Source organism: Eschrichtius robustus, chromosome 1 (genome assembly GCF_028021215.1).
Source record: "Eschrichtius robustus isolate mEscRob2 chromosome 1, mEscRob2.pri, whole genome shotgun sequence".
NCBI classification, from domain to species: Eukaryota; Metazoa; Chordata; class Mammalia; order Artiodactyla; family Eschrichtiidae; genus Eschrichtius; species Eschrichtius robustus.
The window spans coordinates 49,152,874-49,164,866 of record NC_090824.1 but is presented as its reverse complement, the minus strand read 5'-3'; the positions used below and the strand labels follow the sequence as shown (position 1 = coordinate 49,164,866).

The 11,993-nt window shown below is 37.4% G+C and overlaps 1 long non-coding RNA gene across 1 annotated transcript in view; it reads right to left on the bottom strand.

The window, feature by feature from the left end:
* Positions 1-938: 938 nt before the first annotated feature.
* Positions 939-11,993, bottom strand: part of LOC137754085 (uncharacterized) — a 31,292-nt gene continuing 20,237 nt past the window's right edge. Inside the window, exons 3-4 of the long non-coding RNA XR_011071733.1 lie at positions 2,131-2,187; positions 939-1,012 (exon numbers count right to left, since the gene is read on the bottom strand). This is a non-coding gene — a long non-coding RNA (uncharacterized lncRNA). The remainder of the gene's footprint in view (positions 1,013-2,130; positions 2,188-11,993) is intronic.

Genomic DNA, 11,993 nt, shown 5'->3' with positions numbered 1-11,993 from the left:
GGAAGATCCCACATGCTGCGGAGCAACTAGGCCCGTGAGCCACAACTACTGAGCCTGCGCATCTGGAGCCTGTGCTCCACAACAAGAGAGGCCACGATAGTGAAGAGGCCCACGCACCGCGATGAAGAGTGGCCCCCACTTGCCACAGCTAGAGAAAGCCCTCACACAGAAACGAAGACACAACACAGCCAAAAATAAATATAAAAATAAATAAATAAAATTTAAAAAAGATAAAAAAATTGTCTACAGACAATACAATTTCCTATTGCATGTTCCCAGGTGGTCTGCTCCCACTTCCCTGTTCTTGGCATGATAATGATGCACACATAGGACAAAACCCTGAGATAAAGTGACAAGAATGTTTGGGAATAGTGTTATGCAAGGAAGGCATGGGCTATGCCCTGAGGCTGATTTGTGACAAGTACAGAAATTGAGAGTCAAGTCTTAGATGGTTTTTAATAGCAATTTGATTTTGCTGATATCCAGTATCATTTTCTAGTAATTCATTTTCATTGTCTTTTACCAAACAATTGGTCTGTGACAGTGGGGAAATTAAAAAAAAAAATCATTCTTTACCACAGATACTTTGGGAAACACTAGTTTATAAGTCTCCTGTTGAATTACAGCAGGCACACTGAAGTGTCTTGATTAAACAAGATGGTGAATGAATCGATGATTCCAAAAACGTACCAAATGGCTGGGCTTGAGGAAGGAATGAACTAGAAGTTACCAAAGCTGATTATACTGGAACATAGCATGCTACGTTAGGACAATTTTAAACATCAGATTCTATTCTGGAACAAATTTAATATTGTTCTCCAGGTGTAAAGCTTGTTAGTGTGGAGAAGATCAAGATGTATTTAGATGGTTGCTTTCATTATTGACTTACCTGAAGGTAACAGACTGGAACCAGATAACTCCTTGGGAACAGTACTCACCTTGAATTCCTTCATGGGGCAGAATATGGGTAATTGGAAGGCCACCAGGAATAAAATTAGTAATATATGGATGGCTGTGTGCAGAAAAGAGTAGGAGGGACTTAGGGCTCAATCCCAGAGCAGTGATAACTGGGATGACTAAGGCAGTGTATAATGGAAGACATTTCTGAGTGAAGTAATTAGAAGATGAATGAAAGCGTCAATCTCTAAGTGACAGGGATTTCTTTCTACCCCAGTTTTAATTCTGATCCCTTGATTCTTCTGTTGTTTGAAATCTTAAAACAGTTTGGCATTTCCTTTTCAAAAATGCCACCAGTCATGATTCAAGTAGCAACTTAACTCCAAAATGCTAACTTTCTCTATGTTACAACACAGAGTAGAAAGAAAGAATATTTATCTTGCAGGGGATTTTTAAATCTGTGACTTTTATAATTTCTACTGTAGATACTATGAGGTATAATTATTAGTTATCTTCACTCCATTATTCATCCATTCATTTCATACTTTATGGTGTATTAGGAAATAATCCTTTGGCAAATGAATGGACTAGATGAATAGAAAATAGACTGGAATAAATTTAAGTCTGAGGAATGCAAGATGTTCTTGCCTATGGGAAAAAGGAGATTTATTTTCCTTTTTGAATCTAGTATGCTTGGAAAACAGTCTGAGAAATCCATTGTTCCATATATTCCAGCAGTCAATGGGTTAAAAAATGTAGGTACATCGGGGTCCAAATGCTTTATGCTTACAATGTCTCTTAGGAACACAGGCATAATGTTTTACTGGCTTTTTGAAAAAGAGAAATCAGAGATATTTCTTACACAATCATAGGCACTGTGGAAAACATTTTTGAACTGATAACCCATTATCCAGGGTTTTGCCTTAGTCAAATTGCTACTATGTCATAAAACAGATTGTTATATTGTCATAATAAAAGTTATATTAAGAAAAGACCTTTTTATTAGGTAGCTATCTCATGACCTTGTTCAATATCCACTTCCAGTATATAATCAATCTCCATGAAATTCTTTCCATGTTTAGCTTGAATTTTTTCAGTAATCATTGAATCCCTCTTTCTCTAGCTTCTTTCAAGAATTACTTTGGTAAAGCATGGCTGTAGGCAGCGTATGAGACCCACATTCAAAACTGCTTGATAGTTTTCTGACTGAACTTGAAACTTGGACTTTCTTACCCATCTATATGACACAGAAGGCCAAGCAGGACCCTCCTGATGGAAGCAAAGCAGAACCTGTAGGAAGAGACAGAAGGAAATAAAGATGCTGGAGGTGGCTGTGTCTCCTGGGAGTTTAGTCCCCATGGAAGGCTTTACATCTCCAAGGTTTCCTATCCATAATCCAATACTCCCCTGTGGCTAATAATTTCTGACTATTTATCATGTGTTATTTCCAGAGGGAACATTGCTCTAAACAATAAATACCATACCTTATTAAAAGAAAAACCCAGCAAAAATGGCAAGTGGGTGAATGTAGAACTTATTAATTACCCCTGGTGAGGTGAAGTGTGGGTGAGCTTAATAAAGCCTTTCAAAACTAAGTTTCAAATGGCTGATAGACCTCCACAGACTCTGTCAACATGCATGCACTGTATTATTTTCATTGATCATAACTTATGGAATTTTAAGAAAAAACTTTAAAAAGTATGCAGCATAATCTACTGAACATAAAACACAGGATCCTTTCTTCCCACTAACTAAGTTAGAGCTCTTTTATGTACATAACCTTAATAAAGTATTCTAATTTTGTGGCATTAAATGGTACAATAAGCTGTTACACAATTTTCCTTCTCCCCCACAAAGACACTGAATTCTAAGGTATATCAATATTGTTAATAATTGTCATCAGTTAACTGTTGTTTGAGGCTCTACAAAAACAATTTATGTGGGATTTCTCCCCATATACTTCAAAAAAAAAAAATATATATATATATAGGTTCGAACATTAGTGTAGTAGAAAGGTTGATTTTTGGCTTTTGTGATCAGGGAGTCTGGAATTCCTAAATAATCTCACTCAGTTTTGATATGTAAAATCTTATTTAATCTTTATTTTGTTTTATTCCTCTTTTGTTACCTTTATTTTTGTTCTTGAAAATTCAACCTTTAATCGAGTCCCCCTATACACTTGGACTGAAAGCAATTTGTAAATATTGTATCTCACTAAAGATACAATATCATATTGTATCTCACTAAAGGATGATTACCATACTTATATTTCTTTTGATTAATTTAATTGCTGTCTGTCACTATTGTTATTTTGTAGTATTTATGTATAGAGATATTATTTTATTACACTTTTTATATTTATAGAAAATGGTACCATTTATATTAGGAACTTCTGAAAATTTTAATGAAATGCATTTATAAATATAAAGTACAAAATAAATTTCACTTCTTTATGAAAATTCCAAACAGAAAGAAGTACCAATGAAAACTAAGTTTAATCTGGATAAATTTCCTATGTCATTTAAGAAAAAATAATGATTGGGCCAGTTCATGTATTTATCACACTTGAAGTCTAGCACTTTTTTCCATAATGAGAAAGAAATAGTACTCATTTTTCTTGGCTAAACAATTTTGCATACAGCGTTCCTTTTTTTTAAAACCAGAAATGCTGGCTTCTCGGGCATGGCAAGCCTGTGGGTGGTCAGCTGATAGCTAGCTGTGTGTGTTCCCTGGTTTCAGTGGTACCTGAGCTCAGCAGTCCCCTCTCAGTGGAAATGTGGAAAAGTGAACACCTCTTAAAGCCATGGAGGGAACAATGTGCTCCTCTCCTGGGACGACCCCCTCCCCACATCCAGTGCACATGACAGAGGGTTGGGAGGTCCAGAGTCACCTGCTGCCCTGGTCCAGCCAGTCTCCTTCAGAAGGAGCCTTGCCAGAGGCAGGTCAAGAGTAGAGGCAGATCCTATGGCAAAAAGCAGCTTTGTTCCCATTCTCTGCTGGAGCTAGTTCCTTCTGCTGTGGCCACATGGGCTGGTGGTAGCAGAGGAGAAGGCTGAGACAAGAGAATATGAGGGAAGTGATGAAGGATCACATGTCCACTCTGTCCAGGAAATGTGTCACCAAGGTCCTACTCAAAAAACAGGGATGGGCTCTGCATTTCCTATGTTAAACTGCTGATGCAATATCAGAGACATAACTCTTGTGCTGCCCCAGAAGTGAGTGCCAGTAGATGATACCTCCTTTACCTTAGAATCCAGCTTCCAGATTAATAAAAATTACCATGTCCTTGAACATCAATTTAGATGACTCAGTGTTTCCAAACTTGAAAGTTCTAGGTGGCTAAGAGACCTCCTTTTAGTGGGTGATTTTCTTTTTATTGTTTCTCTTCAATATATTGAAAACATACAAAGACAACATAACTTTAAGTTTAGGTTATTGGTGGAATTTATATATGTTGGGAAAATAAAAGGGCAGAGACTTAATTAGTTATGGTCATTTGAATACAAAGAGCCTGAGATGAGTATTGACCTTAAGGTATCTTTCTTACCTATTCATCTTACGCTAATGTTTCAATTTATATTGGTCTGGTTCCTGAATTTTAGTAGTCACCGTTTACAGCTGTTCCATTGGTTGTCTCTCATTTGCTTTCCAGAAGGCATGTTTTCTTCAAAAGCACCTCATAAATCACTTTCTCCCATTCTCTGTTTGGGCAGGATATGTTCTTTTCTAATGATAGATGCTATGGTACCATTTGTTCTCAACCCAAATGATATAAAATTGGCTGTGAGCCACTGCTCAGATTTCTGTTTTTATATCTGCCCCTGCTTTTGTAAAAGATACCTCCTTTGAACACAGCTCAGATTTCTGTTCTCCTTAGTTAGATGCACACAACATCTTAAACTTAATTTTTTGTTGTTGTTGGAAGTATTTTTAGTTTGTCTAATTTTCATAATCCTTGCATTTCATCAGGGTGAACCAGAATTTCTGTAGAATCACTTTACCTAACAAAGGAGCAGCTTACAAATCTTTAAAATGTTATTTTACTTCTTATGAATAATAATTGTCTTGAAGGTTGATTGTCATCATAGGTTGATGCTGCAAGAGGAAGCCCACCGATGCACTGGCAGATGGTTGCACTTTATAAAGATGAGCATGTCTTTAGTTTGGGGAGTTTGGGTTTTAATTCATGCAGGGAGTCACTAATGTGCCAACACCCGTTCTGTAGACTTGGCCTGACTGCAAGAACTGCCCTTCCCTCCTGCCCAGGATCAGGATGGACTCTTCCCGTGGATGGTGGCTGCTGGGCCCATGTTACCTGTCTCCCTCTCCTTTCCCTCCTCTCTCTCCATCCCAGTTGCTGCTTCCTGAAGGCCCAGACCAATTGTGTCTTAAGGTCCAGGCTGACCAGACTGGAGCTCACAGAGCATTTAAATAGATGGGCAAAACACTCTTCTCAACTTGCCGGAACCCCAGGGGTCTGATCCCAGATCTTGTGCCCTCTGCTAGAGGGAGAAGGAAAGCCTGAGACTGTGACTTGGGTTTTGAGATGGAACTTGCAATAGATGTTCACAGACCAACAACATAACCAATGATGCTTCTGATGTCTAGGACTATTAGCACATTATTGCTATTTACCTGCATAATTCCTATGAGAACTGGAGAGATCCGACAAAGGAAAACACAGAAAACCATGCTCTGTTTTCATGTAAGACTTCCATCACGAAGAAGAGATTTTCTAATTTCACTAAGGATTACCGAAAGCTGTCTATGTATTACAGATCTAGTTGCTCCTAAGCTCAGTTTATATTTCCCAGCCTATTTCCTATGTCTAAATGGTATTTTCCCTTCAGAGAGGAAAATTATAACCCAATTATAAGATTTTCCCCAGTAGTTGTAAGGTGTTTCCTTCAGTTTCTGTCAACTGTATTTCAAGATGGAGAGAGCTACTAGTAATTTGCCAGCCTGTCTGAAAGATGTAAGAGTAGCAGACAGATCACTCAGATAACACATAACATTATTTCAAAAGCTATATAATGGCTGCAAATGGTTCTACACCTACTCCCTTCGAAAATATGAACAAGAACTTCTATGAGACAGAAATGTCATTCAAAGGAAGTCAAGACAAAGTAATACACTTTGGATATATACTACATTCATGACAGAGAATATTAACTTCTGGTAATACTCTAAAAAATTCTGGATTAGGACGGACGAATCTTTTACTAAAGAGATAATCTGATCTTTGGGAGATGTGCTTTTGAGTAGAATATTGCTTGATTGCATTATATTTTGTAGAGAAGGATATTTTACATTTTGAAAGATTCATGCCATTAGACCTTACTGTTATAAAAGAAGAAGTAACAGGTTTTATAGCTTTACTAAGTGAATGAAAATCTTATTATACTCCCAAGTATGATATACTTTAAATCACACATTAGGCCACCCCAAGCAGAACAAACAAGTTACAGATCTATTATTTTAATTTCAGCTTCATACCACACTGGGCATCATTTCCTACAAGCATGGTGCTAATACATGTGATGTATTAATCAGTGACACCCTGATGTGTCAGGCAGCCAGCTACACCCAGCAGGTTCCCACAGCCTAGCAGATGGCCCACTATTCAAACACATCCTAACACCTGTTCTTTAGGGAACTTCTCACCCAGGCCTCCTCCCTAAACTCAAAGAAATTTTTTGCAACACTTGTGGAAGTCATTCCATTATCTTTTATTACACAAAAAGACAGTTTCTATTTCAGAACTCTGCTGGGGTTGCAGAGGCGGAGATGGAAGAGAATGTTTTTGAGCCCCCAGTAGAGAGACAGAGAGAGTGTGTCGTGGCCTGCAAGCAGGTGAGACCATGGGGTGGGCCCCGCAGCTGCCCTCTGTTCACTGCACCATCTGCTCTGCAGCTGGGACAATACCAGGTGCTGGTTAGACAATTAACTTGCCCCTGCAGAAGGCCACCTTTAACCTAAAAAGCAACTACTAAATTGCCCCAGATGGTGGGTTAATGCCAATCCATGGCCTATTTAAGATGATCTGGGCAGCAAAATCTTGAGAGAAAGTGTTTAATCGATTAAAAAAAAAAAAAAAAAAAAACTTTTAAGGGACTAGGTCATTAAAGGAAAGGTCTTACCTTAGAATTTCATTTTTTTATCTACAATTATTTGAAGATACAAGTGTACATATTTAGATAAAGTAGCCCCAGTGGCATAGATAAAAGAGCCAGTTACAGAACCCTGAACTATTTTGATCATGAAGAGCGCTAGGAAGATCACTGAGGATTGTGGCAAAAGTCAGTCATAAAAATCCCTTGGAGGAAAAAAATATCCCTTGGATAGTTCTCTAAATTTTGGAATCTGTAACTGACTCTGTTTACTAAAAGTATAATTAAAGGTAGTTATTCCATAGCAAATCTATTTTTACATGCTCAACTGCAACTCAAAATGCAGGTGTTACTGGTAGTTTGAATTAGGGCAAAATGGTAACCTATAATTTAAAATAGAACGCAGCCAAGACATGGTAAAACTATATCTCAAAGTTCTTCATTAAAAGGCAAATTAATGAAAACTGAATTAGGCCATGGGGCAGAAGGATACTTAATTGTAAAATGAACCAAAGCAGGTCATTAAACTGACAAACAGGATGAATAGCTGATTCTCAAAACCAGAGCCAATTTGACAACAATCGCTACATAGGAAAGCTCTTGACTAGGCATATAAAATAGAGGAGGAAGGGCAAAGATGAAGTTTCCAGAACTGGGGACAAATGAAAACCTTAGTAAGTCATTAGCTCTGCATACTTCTTCACAGAATAGTCTACTGCTGTTTACAGCTGCTTGAGGTCATTTAATCAAATATACTCTCTAGAACATTTTCTAGAACCCTTCTAGTTAATCTTGGCAGTGGTCTGGGGAGGGCAGCAGTGTTGAAAAGCAGCAGTTCCCAGCTATAGCTTTGACTTCCTAGAACCAAAAGGGTCATAAGAGAGTCAGAGTGAGCAGAAAGAAGACTGCAAATGTGTGTCCTGCAGGGCTTCTACAACACTCCCCCTCCTTGTCCTCAGGTGGGTCTACAGAGCAGGGATTATTTGAGGGCTGCTACAGGGTAGGCTCATTGCTTGGTTCTGGAGATCCATTGTTAAGTCAGATATACACTGTCTGTGATCTGGTGCAGGCGGAGCTTAAAGTCAAGTCAATAGAGGTGAAAGGGAAAGGAAAGGGACCTAGAATGGTTTCCAGTTACTGTCATATCTCCCCATACCCCCTGCTTTGGGTTTGGGGGTGGGGGAAGGGAAAGAGGGAAGAGGAAAAGAGACCTTTCAAGGAGAAAGGTTGGAAAGAACAGAGATGCGAAAAATGAAATAAACACACCTCAGAAATACTAATGGCTAACGCATTTTGAGAACTTACATTGCCACCATGGCCAATGTCAAGCTACCAATCTGATGTCACTGAACGTGGGACTTGGGCAGAAATTCACAGTAGTTCACCATTATATGCTATTTGCACCATATAGATTCAACAGATGTAAATAATCTCAGAACCATAGATAATAGTAAAATGTAGTCAAATAATTAGGAAGTGATGAGTTTTGATTATTTATTACCTGATTTAATATAACTTATTCATTAAATTATATAATTTAATTTTTAATAGGGGCTTTATTTAACAATGACGTGCAAAATTCCTGAAAATTTAACAGTTGACTTTTGCAAACAGATACAAGCCCTCACACCATTGCTTATGAAGCAAGTACTCTTATTATCCCCATTTTATGTTAATAGGAAAATGAGGAAGAGAGAAGTTTAGTAATTTGACCAAGTTTCCATAATTTGTGAATGCCTGAGCTGAGGCAACAAACTGAGGCTCCAAAGCTTTTCTGCTTTTCTGCTGGGGAAGTGTAGACAAAACAGCCCCCAGTGACCCCAAAGTCATCTCTATCTACATGCTAATTACTGGCTGTGGGAAAAACTATTTTGTGGGTCTCTAGTGGGGAGAGTAGCTTTAGGAAGGGATAGATGACTCTAGCCTGGATGGTTGAAGGCTGGTGAGAGGGAATCCCCACCAAGCTAAAAAGGACTGCTGCTTCCTCCCTCTGCCCCCAGAAGGAGGCTGCATCTGAACTCAAGCTAATATGCAGAGTCTTGTTGAATGTTCTTTGAGGACAATATCAGAACTTTTCTTCTTAAATTAACGTAAACATGAGATGTCATTTCTGGCTAAGATGAATGAATTTATAGAATTATAACAGCCATTTGGGCTAAATCCATATTCTCTCCAGAATCCTCGCAGAGATTTCTGAGAGGGTCGTAACTCTCAGTGAGAAAGACACAATTATTTAGGGGTGAGGGAGGAAATGGTACCATTCAAGCAAAGAGTTTGTTATAAGAGTTAAGTAAATATTGCTGGTCATAACCATTACTAACACTAAACTGACAGCAGCAAATCACTTTCGCTCATGACTTTTGGTGATTCCCATTTTATGCATATATTTTGAAATAATAATTATTATTCCAAAATTTAGAACAGAAAATATATATCCTATAGAATACTAGATACTTTAGAATAGAGTATTAATGTAAAGCTTGATATTATGTATAAGATTTTCTTTCCATTATAACTGTACATTTTAATGATCTGTAGTTGATAAAAGCAATTTATATCATTAAACTGCTTTTTTGCTATGGCATTTTGTGATGAACTAATTAATAACTTAGACTCATAAAGTGGGTATCTCAGTGAATTAATTTATATTCATAACCTATGATCCTAGACTGCATATTTATGAATCTCAAGAAAGTAAAAAAAAATCCATATTCATTTTTGACATAAATGTAAATCACTTCAAACATTATTTGAAGTGAATAAATGTATAAAAACATTCATTACTTGGAGGCTAATTCATCTGCATTATGAATTTATGAAGATTGTGCCTCTTGTGGTCTCCATGGTAACAAAAATAAAACAAGTTAACGGGAAGAGGTTTCTCTTAATCTCTATAAAAGGGGTTAAGGCCCTTTTACGACATATTCAAATTTAAACCATCAAATCAAATTTACATTCAGTCAGCTTCAAAGATTAAAAAGGTGATCAATACACTTGAATGTAACTTTCAATAACCAAACAACCCAATTACCAAATTCAGTGCTGGGCACAAGTGTCCTTCATAGCATAAGGATAAAAACAACATCGTAATCTAGTTCAGATATCACTAAACTATTCACTAATACTTTTGCTTAATGAGCCTATAGCCTCATTAATTTTCTTATTCAGGTTTTCAGTTTTCATTCTACTAATGAATATTGGCCACATTGATTGATTATGAGTTCTCTGGCTGACAGAGGTGGAGGCCAGGTCATGCTAAAGGCAATGGAAAGTGAATTCAAAGGAGAGCTGGAAAGATGGCAGCAGAGCTCTCATTGTGGCATCTGGGAAGTGCCCTCAGAGGACACAGGTAAATCTGAGCCCCCGCTTCAGCTACTGCGTGTTCATTTTTCCTCTTTCATGCCCATCCATAACCACTGTCTGCTTTCAAGCCTTCCAGAGCCATGTAACATTTGAGACCTCTCAGTAACAGAATTCACTAGCTCAGCAAGGACTACTACATGTTCAACAAAACCTTTTCCTTTACCTCCTGGTCACACGGCTAAATCACAGTTCCCTGACTCCCTTGCACATGAGTGAGTTATGATCAACGAAACAAGGGCAAACCACGTTGACCATTTCCAGGCCTGTCATGCAAACTTTCTATGTGATCCTCTGTATCTTCTCAGTCCCTATTTGCCAGTTGGATGCAGGGGATCCAACAGAGAAGTCTGAGATCCTAGCAAATTAGAGTCATATGGGGGAAGGAGACCCTGAATGACCACAGTGAAAGCTGTCCTCCAGCCCAGAACACCCTCATTAGACTTGACAGTAGAGCAAAAATAAACTTTTATTGTGTTAAGCCACTGACATTTTGAGATTTGACTGTCACAGCAGCTAGCCTTATTTACTCTAGTACAATGGGGAAGGGGAAGCAGTTTTATACAATATGAAATTGTTTCTCCTTGATGCCTTTGTCAAGGCTGCCCCCTTTTTGTTAAAACTACACTACCATTTTCAGTGGAGTGATGACCCTTGATGCTTAGATACCAAAAAGCAGCTATTTTTAGTAGGAAAACAAAAAGTGTTACAAAGGCTCAGAGAAGGGGAGAAAGGTACAAATATATAAAACATTTGACTTTTAGTGGTTTTGTTGCATAACAATACATATACAAATCATGCAAAACATAAAAATACAGGCAGTAATCTCTTCCTAAACAATGAACGGATAAACAGAATATTACCCAACAGCTAGAAGAAATAAGTAGGCTAAAATAATATTATACAGGATAATTACATTCTAAATGTACAGCATTTTAAATTGTAAAGTTAGAAGAGAGATCTCTTTTGACAAGAAGTCTCTCAAAATTGTTATAGGTAAATATAACTTCTTTACAAAACAATAGAAAAAAAGGAGCTAGTAAACCATTTATGAAAAAATCAATTAATCATTAAAGTGACACTTAATAGCTTTAAATTGCTAATCCCTAACATACTTCTGTTTATTTCTTTAGCCTAAGGAAATAATAATATTAAAAACTGCTTGTCAGTAAAATTTACAATCAGTGTGATAGCAACTTTTACTCCCAAATTTTTAAGAAATTGGATTCTTGAAAGTTTTACTTATTTTGTTTTGTTTTTAGAAAAGTTTTAAATTATATACATGCACAACTTATTGGCACGTTAAATATGTACAGCCATACAAAAACAGACGTAGTGATCAGTGGAACAGAACAGAGAGCCCAGAAATAAACCCACATACCTATGGACAATTAATCTTCAACAAAGGAGGCAAGAATATACAATGGGGAAAAGACTCTTCAGCAAGTGGTGTTGGGAAAGCTGGATGGCCATATGTTAATCAATGAAGTTAGAACACACCCTCAAACCATACACAAAAATAAACTCAAAATGACTTAAAGACTTAACTATAAGACAAGGCACCATAAAACTCCTAGAAGAGAACACAGGCAAAACATTGTCTGACATAAATCGTACCAGTGTTTT